The sequence below is a fragment of the Saccopteryx bilineata genome, chromosome 4 (genome assembly GCF_036850765.1).
Source record: "Saccopteryx bilineata isolate mSacBil1 chromosome 4, mSacBil1_pri_phased_curated, whole genome shotgun sequence".
Lineage (NCBI taxonomy): Eukaryota > Metazoa > Chordata > Mammalia > Chiroptera > Emballonuridae > Saccopteryx > Saccopteryx bilineata.
In genome coordinates, this window is record NC_089493.1 from 110,909,089 (window position 1) to 110,925,024 (window position 15,936).

The 15,936-nt window shown below is 39.0% G+C and overlaps 1 protein-coding gene across 1 annotated transcript in view; it reads left to right on the forward strand.

The window, feature by feature from the left end:
* The window catches only part of LOC136336267 (atherin-like), a 166,952-nt gene that overhangs the window by 98,049 nt on the left and 52,967 nt on the right, over nucleotides 1-15,936 (forward strand). The window lies entirely within an intron of this gene.

A 15,936-nucleotide genomic window follows, 5' to 3' on the forward strand; every position in this document is an offset into this window, starting at 1 on the left:
CTCCATTGTGTGTTGTTGGCCCCTTTATCAAAAATTATTTGACTATATATATGTGGTTTTATTTGTGGACTTTCTATTCTGTTCCATTGGTCTGAGTGTCTATTTGTCTGCCAATACCATGCTGTTTTGATTGTCATGGCTCTATAATAGAGTTTGAAGTCAGGTATTGTAATGCCCCCAGCTTCATTCTTTTTCTTTAGGATTGCTTTGGCTATTCGGGGTTTTTTATAGTTCCATATAAATCTGATGATTTTTTGCTCTATTTCTTTAAAAAACGTCATTGGAAGTTTGATGGGAATTGCATTAAATTTGTATATTGCTTTGGGTAATATAGCCATCTTGATTATATTTATTCTTCCTAGCCAAGAATAAGGAATATTCTTCCATCTCATTATATCTTTTTTGATTTCCCTTAACAATGGTTTATAGTTTTCATTATATAAGTCTTTTACATTCTTTGTTATGTTTATTCCTAAGTATTTTATTTTTTTTGTTGTAATCGTGAAGGGGATTATTCCTTTGAGTTCGTTCTCAATTGTTTCATTGTTGGCATATAGAAAGGCTATTGACTTCTGTATGTTAATTTTGTATCCTGCGACCTTACTGTATTGGCTTATTGTTTCTAGTAGTCTTTTTGTGGATTCTTTGGGGTTTTCGATGTATAGGATCATATCATCTGCAAAAAGTGATACCTTTACTTCTTCTTTTCCGATATGGATGCCTTTTATTTCTTTGTCTTCTCTGATTGCTCTGACTAGAACCTCTAGTACCACATTAAATAAGAGTGGAGAGAGTGGACAACCCTGTCTTGTTCCTGATTTAAGGGGGAAAGCCTTCAGTTTATTGCTATTTAATATGATGTTAGCTGATGGTTTATCATATATGGCCTTTATCATGTTGAGATATTTTCCTTCTATACCCATTTTGTTGAGAGTCTTAAAAATAAAATTGTGTTGTATTTTATCAAAAGCCTTTTCTGCGTCTATTGATAAGATCATGTGGTTTTTGTTCTTTGTTTAGTTGATATGGTGTATTACGTTAACCGTTTTGCGTATGTTGAACCATCCTTGAGATTCTGGGATGAATCCCACTTGATCGTGATGTATTATTTTTTTAATATGTTGTTGTATTCGATTTGCTAGTATTTTGTTTAGTATTTTAGCATCTGTATTCATTAGAGATATTGGTCTGTAGTTTTCTTTTTTTGTGCCATCCTTGCCTGGTTTTGGTATGAAGGTTATGTTGGCCTCATAAAATGTGTTTGGAAATATTGCTTCTTCTTCAATTTTTTGGAAGACTTTGAGTAGAATAGGAACCAAGTCTTCTTTGAATGTTTGATAAAATTCGCTGGTATAGCCGTCAGGGCCTGGACTTTTATTTTTGGGGAGGTTTTTAATGTTTTTTTCTATTTCTTCTCTACTAATAGGTCTGTTTAGGCTTTCTGCGTCTTCTTGACTCAGTCTAGGAAGGTTGTATTGTTCTAGGAATTTATCCATTTCTTCTAGGTTGTTGAATTTAGTGGCATAAAGTTTTTCATAGTATTCTACAATAATTCTTTGTATATCTACGGTGTCCATGAAGATTTCTCCTCTTTCATTTTGGATTTTGTTTATATGAGTTCTTTCTCTTTTTTCCTTGGTAAGTCTTGCCAAGGGTTTGTCAATTTTGTTGATCTTTTCAAAGAACCAGCTCCTTGTTCTATTAATTTTTTCTATAGTTTTTCTGTTTTCTAATTCATTTATTTCTGCTCTGATTTTTATTATCTCCTTTCTTCGGCTGTTTTTGGGTTTTCTTTGTTCTTCTTTTTCTAGTTCCTTAAGGTGGGAAGTTAAGTGGTTCACTTGGGCTCTCTCTTGTTTGTTCATATATGCCTGAAGTGATATGAACTTCCCTCTTATCACTGCTTTTGCTGCATCCCATAGATTCTGATATGTCCTATTGTCATTTTCATTAGTCTGTATATATCTTTTGATCTCTGCACTTATTTCTTCTTTGATCCATTCATTTTTTTAAAAGTATGTTGTTTAGTTTCCACATTTTTGTGGGATTTTTTTCCTCTTTTTTGCAGTTGAATTCTAGTTTCAAGGCTTTATGATCAGAAAATATGCTTGGTACAACTTCAATTTTTCTGAATTTCCTGATGTTGTTTTTGTGGCCCAACATATGGTCAATTCTTGAAAATGATCCATGTACACTGGAGAAAAATGTATACTCAGTCACTTTGGGATGAAATGTCCTGTAGATGTCTATCATATCCAGGTGCTCTAGTGTTTTGTTTAGGGCCACTATGTCTTTGTAGATTCTGTGTTTGGATGACCGATCTAGAGCCGTCAGCGGTGTATTGAGGTCTCCTAGTATGATTGTATTTTTGTCAGTTTTTGTTTTAAGATCAATAAGTAGCTGTCTTATATATTTTGGTGCTCCTTGGTTTGGTGCATACATATAAAGAATTGTTATGTCTTCTTGATTCAGTGTCCCCTTAGCCATTATGAAATGGCCATTTTTGTCTCTGAGTACTTTTCCTGTCTTGTAGTCAGCATTATCCGATATGAGTATTGCTACACCTGCTTTTTTTTTGGATGTTATTTGCTTGGAGTATTGTTTTCCAGCCTTTCACTTTGAATTTGTTTTTATCCTTGTTACTTAGATGAGTTTCCTGTAGGCAGCATACAGTTGGATTTTCTTTTTAAATCCATTCTGCTACTCTGTGCCTTTTTATTGGTGAGTTTAATCCATTTACATTTAGTGTAATTATTGACACTTGTGAGTTCCCTATTGCCATTTTATATCTTGCTTTCTGTTAGTTTTGTGTCTTGTTTGATCCTTCTCTTTCGTTTTTCTGTCTTTTGTTTTTATTTGGTTGTATTCCATACATCTTTCCTCTGTTGCTATCTTTTTTATCTCATGTGCTTCTGTGGTGGTTTTTTCAATGGTGGTTAACTTTAAGTAATGAAAAGGGTTCCTACCCTGTTCATTGTAGCGAACTATTTTGTGAGTACTTTTGCACTCCATCATCCTTTGCTACTGTTAATCTCCATCTTCTCCCCCTCTTTCTTTTTGTTGTCACAGTTTAAATTTGGTTTTATTGTGTTCTTCTTGGAGGTTTTACTTGTGGCTTTATTTTTTTTTGTTCTTTGTATCTGATTGGAGAACCCCCTTTAGTAATTCCTGGAGTGGGGGTTTTCTGATGATAAATTCCCTCATCTTTTCTGTATCTGTGAATGTTTTTATTTCTCCTTCATATTTGAAGGATAGCTTTGATGGGTATAGTACTCGTGGCTGAAAGTTCCTCTCTTTCAGGACTTTAAATATTGGGGTCCACTCTCTTCTAGCTTGTAGAGTTTCTGCTGAGAAATCTGATGATAATCTAATGGGCCTTCCTTTATATGTTGTATTCTTTTTTTCCCTGGCTGCCTTGAGAATTTTTTCTTTGCTGTTGGTTTGTGTCAATTTCATTATGATATGCCTTGGAGTAGGTTTGTTGGGGTTAAGAAAACTCGGAGTTCTGTTTGCTTCTTGAACTTGAGGCTTTAGTTCTTTCCACAGGCTTGGGAAGTTCTCATCTATTATTTGTTTGAGTATGTTCTCCATTCCATTTTCTCTCTCTTCTCCCTCTGATATACCTATTATTCTTATGTTATTCTTTTTGATGGAGTCAGATAATTCTTGTAGGGCTATCTCATTTTTTTAAATTTTTGAGTCTCTTTCTTCTTCTCTCTGTTGTGCCTCAAGTTGCTTGTCTTCTATTTCACCAATCCTCTCTTCTATCTGACCTGTTCTATTAGCTAAGCTTGTTACTTCGTTTTTCAGCTCGTGAATTGAGTTTTTCATCTCTGTTTGATTTGTTTTTATAGTTTCAATTTCCTTGGACATATATTCTTTGTGTTCATTGAGTTGTTTTCTGAGCTCCCTAAATTGCCTTTCTGTGTTTTCTTGTATATCTCGGAGGATTTTTAGGATTTCTATCTTGAATTCTCTGTCATTTAGCTCCAAGGTTTCCAATATATTAAAATTTTTCTCCATAGATTTTTCCTCATCTATCTGTGTTACCTCTTTCTTTTGTATCCATGATATTCGATTTTCTCTTCCTTAATGGCATCTGAGGGTGGTTTTGTTGATAGTATTAATGAGATTTAATAAAGAATAAAAAGTTAAAAAAATAAAAAAATCGAAAAGAGTTGTTTTTTTTTAAAAAAATTAATAATGAAATAAAGAAAAATAAAATAAAATAAAAATTTTAAAAAAAGGAAATTATTCCCCCCCTCCTTTTTTCCTTTCCTCTCCTCTCCCCTCTTTCTTGAGAAAATCTTGTGGTGAACTGTGAATTATAACAAACAATGCCTGTAATGGAGGGCCTGAATTGGGGAAAATTAAGAAAGGGGGAAAAAAAAGAAAAAAAAAAAAAAAAGAAAAAAGGGGGTATGGACCCACAAAAAGCAAATAAGGAAAAAATTTGGGTCAAGAATAAAATGATTTGCTTTTAGGTGTTGGTTGACTAAGAGTTATGATGAGAGGAATAAGAGGAAAACAGAAAAATGGGGGGACAAATTAAAAAATTACTATTGTATTTAGTGGAACAAGAACTAGATAAAATGGAGAGCCAGGGATGGGAGCACTGCTAGTGAGTTAAAAAGGTGAAGTAAAAACCCCCCAAAATGCCACAAACATAAGTTTGAGTCCCAGATAAGATAATTTGTTTGTTATTGAGGTTTGAATGAGAGGAGATGTAAAGGAGAAAGGAAGAAACTAATATAGAGGGAGAAAAGAAAGAGAGAGAGAGAAAAAAAGAAGGAACCACTAAAAGAAGAAAAAAGAAAAAAGAGGAGAGAGAGAGAGATAGTTAAGGCTTTTGGAGTGCAACCCTCATAGAGAAAAGGGAAATGGAGAGAAAAGATAATGGGAGATGTAACACTTATGGGTAGTGTAGTTCAAGGAGAGGAGAGAGTAAGACCGGCAGAGAGTTAATCGGCCAAATTGGAGGAGGAAAAAAAATATCAAGAATGAAGATAAGAGAAACAAACGAACAAATATAATAAAATGGGATAGGTTATAAAGTCTGCAGATTATTCTTGATTTCGAGAGGTTATCTTCTTGCTTTTTCTTTTCTCTCCCTCTTCCTGGTCGGTGACTCTGTGCCCCGGGTTCTGCCCCTTTGGCACGCTCAGGTAGAGGTTTGCAGTTGATAAGTCTCTATGGCAATGTCATGTATTGTGCTTTAGTCTCGTTGGCAGTCGAGGCTCATTAGCATTTATAGGCTCCGACAGTGAGAGAGTCCGTGTTCCTGGAGCCTCTCTCCTAGTCTTTCCTTCCTCAATTAGTAGCCTGATAATCCAGCTATGGGGTTGCTGCTGCCTCTGCCTGGATAGGAAGAGGCTCAAAGAGCTGGCAACTCCCCACTCTATTTCCACTCAGCACAGGGCTCTGGGTAAGGCTCAGTCAGTCAGAGCTGCTAGCATAATCAGGCAGGGTTTCCGCCCACTCAAAGACCTCTGGCTGTGCCACTCTGTCCGGTAACACAGGTGGGCGCCCACTTCCGGGGCGCATGGAGGAAACTTTGGCTCACTACCTGCACACGCAGACCTGGATATCCGGCCAGCAGTCTCACGCTCTGAGTGAAACCCCCAACTGCATGGAAAAGTTGTAGTGTTGGAATTGGCTCTCGCTCTGTCCCCTTGCGCGGCTTTTGCAAGGCGCTGGGGCGGCCCGAGATTCCGCTTTTGCCCACACTAAGGACCCTGACTCTGCCCCTCTGTGTGATAACACGGGCACGCACTGCCGAGGCACTCGGAGGAATCTCTCGCTCACTTTCTGCACGCACAGACCAGGATATGAGGCCGGCCGCATTTCCCTCTGAGTGAAACCCCCACCAGCACGGAAAATTTCCACCGTTGGAATTAGTTCTCGCTCCCTCCCGTGCGCAGCTTCCTAGGGCGCTGGGGCTGCCCAGAGATTCTGCTTTCGGCCCACAGAAAGGCCTCTGATTCTGCCTTTCTGTGGGGTAACAGGGGCACCCACTCCCGGGCCTTACGAAGAAATCTCTCCCCCACTAACTGCGCGCGCCAACCAGGAGATCAGGTAAAATGGCTGCTTCGCTTGTCTTTCTTTGTCTGGGTTTGGCGCGAGTGTTAGCTTGTATTGCCCGGGTTGCCACAGGATCAGTTTTTCCTCGGCTTGGATCTCCTTGCCACAGCCTGTTTCGGCCGTTTGTGCCGCGGCCTTGATCTATTCACCCCCTTTGCCTGCCTCAGTTTCTATGTTCACAGTTACCAGAGAAAGCCTCCCTGTTTAGGTTAGTGAGGAAGGCGGAGCATTTCTTACTCCCTATTTCCTTCGGGGTTTGGTTATATATTTAGCCAATTTTTCACTCGACCATACCTTCGGGTGTATTGCGAAGCATCTGGATGCTCCAAGGATAGGTTTTTCTGTTTCTGGTTGAAGATCTTGTTGAGTTTTGGGGGAGATTTATCGGTATCGCTTCCTACCCCGCCATTACTCTGACGTCATCTCTATACCACTTCTTTTTAATCCACTCACCCACTGAAGGACACTTGGGCTGTTTCCAGATCTTGGCTATTGTAAACAATGCTGCCATAAACATGGGGGTGCATTTCTTCATTTGAGTCAGTGATTTGGTATTCTTAGGATATATTCCTAAAATATACATATAATATATCCTAAATATATATATATATATGGGATATATGTATATATCCCATAATATATATCCTAAAAAAGGGATAGCTGAGTCAAAAGGCAGTTCTATTTTTAATTTTTTGAGGAATCTTCATACTGTTTTCCACAGTGGCTGCACCAGTCTGCATTCCCACCAGCAGTGCAGGAGGGTTCCCTTTTCTCCACATCCTCGCTAGCACTTATTCTGTGTTGTTTTGTTGATGAGCACCATTCTGACAGGTGTGTGGTGATATCCCATGTGGTTTCAATTTGCATTTCTCTAATGATTAGAGATGTTGAACATATTTTTATATGCCTATTGGCCATCTATATGTCCTCTTTGGAGAAGTGTCTATTCATTTCTTTTGCCTATCTTTTGATTGCATTATTTATCTTCCTGGTGTTGAGTTTTACAAGTTTTTTTATTAATTTTGGTTATTAACCCTTTATCAGATGTATTGTCAAATATATTTTCCCATTGTGTGGCTTGTCTATTTATTTTGTTCATACTGTCTTTAGCTGTACCAAAGCCTTTTAGTTTGATAGTCCCATTTGTTCATCTTGTCCTTTATTTCACTTGCCCTTAGAGATAAATCAGCAAATATATTTCTCTGAGAGATGTTGGAGAGCTTACTGCCTGTGTTTTCTTCCAAGGTGATTATGGTTTCCCGACTTACATTTAAGTCTTTTATCCATTTTGAGTTTATTTTTATCAATGGTGTAAGTTGGTGGTCTAGTTTCATTTTTTTGCAAGTACTTGTCCAATTTTCCGAACACCATTTATTAAAGAGAATGTCTTTATTCCACTGTATGCTTTTACCTCGTTTGTCAAATATCAATTGGCCATAAAGGCATAGGTTTATTTCTGATTTCTCAGTTCTGTTCCATTGATCTATATGCCTGTTCTTATGCCAGTACCAAGCTGTTACCAAGATTCCACCCACTTAATTCATCATTTTTAAGATTGCTGAGGCTATTCGTGCTCTTTTTTGGTTCCATATAAACTTTTGGAGTACTTGTTTTGTATCTTTGACGTATGCCATTGGTATTTTAATAGGGATTGCATTTAATTTCTAGATTGCTTTGGATAATATAGACATTTTGATGATGTTTATTCTTCCTATCCATGAGCATGATACATGCTTCCACTTGTTTGTATCTTCCTTGATTTCTTTTATCAATGTTTTATAATTTTCCAAATATGAGTATTTAACCTCCTTGGTTAAATTACTCCTAGGTACTTTATTTTTCTTGTTGCAAAAACGAAGGGGATTGTTTTCTTAATTTCTCTTTCAGAGAGTTCATTGTTGGTGTAAAAAAATGGCACTGATTTCTGAGTATTAATTTTATATCCTGCCACCTTGATGAATTAATTTATCAGGTTCAGGAGTTTTTGACTGAGACATTAGGGTTTTCTATGTACAGTATCATGTCATTAGCAAATAGTGATAGTTTTACTTCTTCTTTTCCAATTCAGATGCCTTTTTTTTCTTCTTTTTGTCTGATTGCTGTGGCTAGGACTTCCAGGACTATGTTGAATGAGTGGTGAAAGGGGGCACCCCTGCCTTGTTCCTGATCTTAAAGGGATTGCTTTTAATTTTTGTCCATTAAGTATGATGCTGGCTGTGGGTTTCTCATAGATGGCCTTTATCATGTTGAGGTATGTTCCCTGTATTTTCCACATTACTAAGAGTTTTAATCATAAATGGGTGCTGGATTTTATGAAATGCTTTTTCCTGTGTTTATTGATATTATTATGTGATTTTTCTTCTTCTTTTTGTTTATGTGATGAATAGCATTGATTGATTTGCAAAAATTGTACCAGCCTTGCCTCCCCAGAATAAATCCCACTTGATCATGATGTAGGATTTTTTTTTTTCATGTATTGCTGGATCGGTTTGCTAATATTTTGTTGAGAATTTTAGCATTCTAATTTCATCAGAGATATTGGCCCATAGTTTTCCTTTTTTGTATTGTCTTTGCCTGGTTTTGGAATCAGAATTATACTCGCCTCATAAAAGGAGCTTGGAAGTATTCTCCCTCTTGAATTTTTTGAAATAGCTCGAGAAGGATAGGAGTTAGTTCTTCTTTGCATATTTGGTAAAATTCACCCTGTGAAGCCATCTGGCCCAGGACTTTTGTTTGTTGGGAGTTTTTTGATAACTGTTTCAATCTCTTTTGTTGTTATTTGTCTGTTTGGGTTTTCTGATTCTTCCAGATTGATTTTTGAAAGATTGTTTGTTTCAAGGAATTTGTCCATTTCACCTAGGTTGTCTATTTTTTGGCATGCAGTTCTTCATAGTACTCTCTTACAATCCTTTGTATTTCTGCTGTTTGTTGCTACTACTTCACTCTCAATTCTAATTTTATTTATTTGGATCTCTTTTTTTTCTGGTGAGTCTGGTTAAAGGTTCATCAATTTTGTTTACTTTTTCAAAGAACCAGCTCTTGGTTTTATTGATCTTCTGTATTGTTTTTTAGCTTCTATGCCATTTATTTCTGCTCTGATTTTTATTATTTTCTTCTTTGATCTTCTCTGGGCTTTACTTGCTGTTCTTTTTCTAGTTCTTTTAGATGCATTGTTAAGTTGTTTCTTTGAGCTTTTTCTTGCTTCTTAATGTATGTCTGTAATGCTATGAACTTCCCTCTTAGGACTGTTTTTGCTGTGTCCCATAAATTTTTAGATGTATGTTCATTTTCATTTGTTTCAAGGAAATTTTTTATTTCTTCCTTGATCTCATTGTTAACTCATCTGTTATTTAATAACATGCTATTTAGTCTCCTAGTGTTTGAATGTTTTTCAGTTTTTCTGTAGTAGTTGATTTCTAGTTTCATGCTATTGTGATCAGAGAAGATGCTTGATATGATTTCAGTCTTCTTAAATTTATTGAGACTCGTTTTGTGTCCTAACATGCTCTATCTTGGAGAATGTACCATTAGCACTGAAAAGAATATATTCTGCTGCTTTAGGGTGAAAGGTTTTGAAGATATCTATTAAATCCAATTGAGCTAGTCCTTTAAGACTGCTGTTTCTTTGTTAATTTTCTTTTTTGAGGATCTATCCATTAATGTTAGTGGAGTATTAAAATCCCCTACTATTATAGTATCGCTGTTGATCTCACCCTTTATATCCATCACAATCTGCTATATATTTAGGTGCTCCTATATTAGGCCATTGATATTTATAATAGTTATATCTTCTGTTGGTTTGCTTTATCATTATATAGTAACCTCCTTTATCCCTTACCATAGCCTTTGTTTTAAAGTCTGTTTTGTCAGATACAAGTATTGCTACCTCAGTGCCATGAACCAGTGCGGTTAGTTATTCCAGGTCCTGAGTGGGAACAACATGGAATTAAGAAAATGGGCTTAGAGTAAAAGGATAAGCTCGAGAGGCCTCTGCAATGCTGATGGCAAGGACAAAGTGCACTCAACACCTGCTTCCTGCTTTATTTATAGGGCAAAGTGGGCCATTAGCAAATCGAAGAGATGTGTGATCACATTTCCAAGGCAACCCAGAATTCTACCAAGTGCAGAAAACCCTCACCATACATAACATCTTAACTTTACAAAACAAAGGATAAAAGAAATTTGCCTCCTGTCTTTCAAGGGGACATGGGTGGTAGGATGAGTATAAATAATCCAGCACCATAGCAAAATAGCAACTTTAGCAACTTCACAAAACAAGTGAGGTGGGGGTTGTGCAAACTGTCAGCTTACTGCCAGTTCCCCACACTTCTGTCCCCCCAAAATCTAAACTGCAAAGACCATGTTGGCTTTCAGTCCCCAACACGCCAGCTTTTTTTTTTCATTTCCATTTGCATGAAATATTTTTTTCCATTCCTTCACTTTCAGTCTATCTTTTGTTTTGAAGTGGGTCTCTTGTAGACAGCATATGTATGGGTCCTGTTTTGTTATCCATGCAGCTACTCTGCCTTTTGATTGCATCATTTAATCCATTTACATTTAAGGTTATTATTGATATGATGTTTATTGCCATTTTATTCTTTAAAGCTACGTTTCTCTTTTTCTAGATTTTTTTTCTCTTTGTTCTGTTTATTTTGTCTGGGAAGCTTTTATTTCTCCTTCAATTTTAAATAATAGCCTTGCTGGATAAAGACGTCTTGGTTGTAGGCTCTTGTTTTGCATTACTTTGAATATGTCTTACCATTCATTTCTGGCCTCAGGTGTTTCTGTTGAAAAGTCAGATGTTATTCTTATGTGGGCTCCTTTGTAGGTGATTGACTGCTTTTCTCTTGCAGCTTTTAGTATTCTTTCTTTATCTCTTAACTTTGGTATTTTAATTATGATGTGTCTTGGTGTAGGTCTCTTTGGGTTCCTCTTTAATGGGACTCTCTGTGCTTATTGAACTGTGTGATGTTTTCCTTCATCAATTTAGGGAAGTTTTCAGCTATGATTTTTTCAATTAAGTTCTCTATCCCTTCTTTCTCTTCTCCTTCACGAGCCCCTATGATGCAGATGTTGTTTCTTTCCATGTTGTCACAGAGCTCTCTTAGAGTTTCCTCAAACTTTTTGATTCTCTTTTCTTTTTGCTGTTCTGCTTCCGTGCTTTCATTTATCTTGTCCTCTAAATCGCTGATTTGATCTTCTGCTTCATCCAATCTGCTGTTAATTCCTTCTAGTGTAGTCTTTATTACTGATTTTGTATTTGTCATTTCTGACTGATTCTTTTTTAGGATTTCAATCTCATTTTTGAAGCTGGTTATCTCTTTATCTAGGTGCTCATTATGTCTGTCCATTGTTGTTCTAAGATCCTTGAGCATCCTAACAATCATTATTTTAAACTCTGCATCCGGTATCTTGGTTATTTCCATTTCATTCAGTTCTTTTTCTGGGGATTTCTCTTGTTAATTCATTTGGATTGCATTTCTCTGTTTTTCCATTTTGTCTGTGTATAGACTCCTACTTTGGGTGTGTTTGTGTAGCTGAGTGTAGAGTTAGTGTTGTCTTCCTCCACCTTCTAGTTGTGTTGTTTCTAGATCTTCTTGAGTTGGCATCCACTGTTGTTTGTAATCCACTGTTGGCTACTTGTCTGTTGCTACTGTTCTTTTTGCTATTTGTGTCGGCGTTTTCTATGCCTTAGCTCAGTCAGGTGTGAGGAGCCCTTCCTTAAGATACCACTCTAACAAGTGTTGTTAGGTCCTGAACTGATATTCTTTATATCTGGCTGCTGGATGTGCCAGCCCTGGACCTCCCTGGCTGGAACTTGATGCAGACCAGTGGGGGTCACTGCCTATAACTGGCCTTTAGCAACCTTCTTGGATCTACAGGCAATCCAGAATTTGTGGCTGCCTCTGCTGGGCCCAGGAGCTGTTGTAAATATCTACTGCACTCCTAGGCTGCCTTTTATCTACTCTTGGCCAATGAGTGTGTCCTTTGTGTTCCTGAGGTGTGTTCTGCCCGTTGACCCACTGCTGCCGCCACCTTGGGCACTTGGGCACTGGCACCACTGGCACCGGCCTGACGCTGCGGCTGTGTGGTCATGCATGCACCATCACTGCCACTGTGAGTGTGCTGGCACGGGTGCTGCAACTACCAGTGCTGTGGCAGGCATGGGTGCCCCTGCCGATGCTGCCATGGTGAGAGTGCAGGCATCGGTGCCGCCCCCACTGACACTGTAGCCAGCCTGCTCTCCCTCACTGGGTACCCAGCATGTGCAGGGGCAGTGTAGCTCAGACCTTAGCACTCCATACCAGTGTCCCTGATGTGCCTCTTGCTTCTAAGTGACTCTGCTCTGACTGGAGCTGGAGAGCCTCCAGTGGGTGAGGTAATTTCTTCCCTTTGCTGGTGTTGCTTCTCCCAGCAAATTGGCTGGTTTAGATTTGGGGAGTGACTCAGCACAGGGGTTAGGGTGGCTTTCCCTCACAGTTTCTCTCCCTGTCCCTCTGAGATTATACTCTCCTCTTGCAACTCCAGTCCTCTCAGCAATCCTTGCTCCCTGAGCCCCAGGTAAGTATCTGTGAATGAGATTTTCTGCACAGTCCCTTTCAAATGGAGCCTGGGTCTGAGAGTTATGTCTCTTTCTTGCAAACAGTAACCTGGCTCTTTTCTCAGCTATATACTGTCCATACACCTCTTCTAGTCTCTTGGGTTCTAGGCTGGGGCTCTGGTCCTGGGGCTGAGGACCCACAACTTTCTGGGCAATTCAACCCACTGTGACAGTCCCTCTAGGCTGCTGCTCATTCCTGGGAGTGGGGAAGCCCTTTCTGCATCTCTACCCTTCCTTCAGTCTCAGTGTAGTTTCTTTGGTGATCCTTGGTTATAGATTCTTCTTAGTTTAGTCCAAAGTTGATTTTTCAGGATGATTGTTCTTAAGTCATAATCTACTTTGGTTCTGGGAGGTGGGAGTTGGAATATCCCCATACTCCATCACCAACTTCTCTCCCCTCTCTCCTTACCCATCTTTTTATTTATTTTTTATTTTTTTATTTTTTTTTATTTTTCTGAAGCTGGAAACAGGGAGAGACAGTCAGACAGACTCCCGCATGTGCCCGACCGGGATCCACCCGGCACGCCCATCATGGGGCGGCGCTCTGCCCACCAGGGGGCGATGCTTTGCCCATCCTGGGTGTTGCCATGTTGTGACCAGAGCCACTCTAGCACCTGAGGCAGAGGCCACAGAGCCATCCCCAGCGCCCGGGCCATCCTTGCTCCAATGGAGCCTTGGCTGCGGGAGGGGAAGAGAGAGACAGAGAGGAAAGCACGGCGGAGCGGTGGAGAAGCCAATGGGCGCTTCTCCTGTGCCCTGGCCGGGAATCGAACCATCTTTTTATTTTTAATTGGATCAGATGAATGCCAAATCTGTCTTATGAGACTATAAGCAACCTGGGGACAAATTTATTTCTCTTTTGCCTTTTTATCCCTCATGTCACTCCACAGAATTCATTGGACTTTATAGTCACTCAGTAAATAAATATTTATTAAATGATTTAAACAAAAAGAGGCTTCTTCCAAGACTTGGATTTTATTATTGAAATATTTATGTTATGAAATTATGTGTGAGGTTATGCTTCAAGAATAGTCTTATGGGCCCTGGCCAGTTTTCTGAATGGTAGAGCATTGGCCTGGCATGTGAAAGTTCCGGGTTTTATTCCCAGACAGGGCACACCAGGAGAAGTGGCATCTGCTTCTCCACCCTTCCCCCTTTTGTTTCTCTCTCTCCCTCTCTCTCTCTTCCCCTTCCACAACCAAGGCTCCCTTGGAGCAAAGTTCGCCCAGGCTCTGAGGATGGTTCCATGGCCTCTGCCTCAGGCACTAGATTGGCTTTGGTTGTAGTGGAGCAATGCCCCAGATGGGCAGAGCATCGCCTCCTGGTGGGCATGCCTGGTGGATCCCAGTCAGGTGCATGAGGGAGTCTGTCTCTCTGCGTCCCCACTTCTCATTTCAGAAAAATACAAGAAAAAAAAAAAAGAAAAGAAAATAATTGTCTTATGGATTCTTCTGAAAATTTATTATTCCTAATCCCAGATCCGTATGAAAAAAGTTTGGAGGAGCTGGAATTTAGTATGGAGAAGAAATAAGTGGAGGCTGATTATCAATGCTCCCTTATGAATGCTGTCCATCAGTCATTCTTCCTTTTAACTGAGGAAATTTTCTACACTGCCTAAAATATAAACATAGATTAAATTCTATAATTTATTGATTTGTGTTACTCAGTGGACTTACAGAATTAGCTTTGTTCAATAATAGGACAAAGAACCATGTTTTTGGTATGGGTTTATACCAGTCCTACTTCTAGTAAGCTCTTTAATTGTTTGTAGTTCTGTCATTTTCACAAAAACCATAGTAATGGTGCATGGGATATGTCTTTTAAGGTTGCTACATAGGTAATGAAGTGCTGTAATGTTCCATGATGCATGAGATAATTATGTGGGGCAAAGAAAGTATTAAATACACTTAGTATGTTCATATGCTTTTCTTCTTTTCAAAGATCTAGCAAAAACACTTCATTTTTTTAAACAAATTTTTCTTAAGTGAGAAGCGAGGAGGCAGATTGACAGACTCCTGCGTGCACCCGACCAGGATCCACCTGGCAATCCCCCTACTGGGTAATGCTCTACCCATCTAGGGCTGTTGCTCCTTTGCTCGGCCACTGAGCTATTTTAGCACCTTAGGGGAGGCCATGGAGCCATCCTCAGTGCCTGGGACCAACTTGCTCCAACTGAGCCATGGCTACGCAAGGTGAAGAGAGAGAGAAAGAGAGAAGGGAGAGGAAGAGGAGTGGAGAAGCAGATGGTTGTTTCTCTTGTGTGCCCTGACTGGAAATCGTACCTGGAAATTCCATATGCTGGGCTGACACTCTACCACTGAGCCAGCTGGCCAGGGCCAACACTTCACTGTTTAATAGGTTCTTAATACCATACATATCTTTATAAAGGCTAAGAAAATCATGGAATAATAAAGAATAAGGAAGCAAACACATACTTTCCTAAATAAATAATAATTATATGATTCTGAGTTCTTACATTCTCTAGGAAATGCTACAAAATATTTGAAGAGCCAGATGGTTACCTTTAGTACCTCTTTTTAGTTATTTATTTTTTTGTAACAAATCAGCCCATAGCTTAGCAGTTTAAAACAATGAACATTTATTATTTTACACAGTTTCTGTGAGTCAGGAATCCATTTGCAGCTTAGCTATATAATTCTGGCTCAAGAACCACATGAGATTGTGGGACAAGGTCTTTTTGGGGGCTGCCATCATTTGAAGACATGATTGGGACTGGAGGATCTGCCTCAGCCACAGCACTGACCACTTGGTGGTGCTGGCTGTTGGCAGGAAGCTTCCGTTTCTTACATGTGGACCTCTCCATAGAACTGTGTGAGTGTCCTTGTGATGTGACTGCTGGCTTCTCCCAGAACAAGCGATCTAAGAAAGGAAGGTAGGAGTTGTATTATCTTCTATGGCATAGCCACGTGCTACCATTTCTGCTATATCTTGCTGATTACATAGGCCAACTCAATTCACCGAAGAGGGGACTACTCAGGTACATGAATACCAGGAGGTGGAGATCACTAGGGACAGTTTCTACCAGAGTCATTCAGTACCAATGTTTTTGCTGAACATTAGCTGCATATTAACTTGAGTTTTATTTTAGTTAAAATAACTTGAATGATTTTATAATAGAAAACATCTAAAATTAATTGAACGTGTTATTTGAGCTAGAAACAGCAAAAACAGTTTTTCAGATTTAGTGCCGTTTGAGAAACAGTAACAAATCAGTTTACCCATCCTTCCTCGGT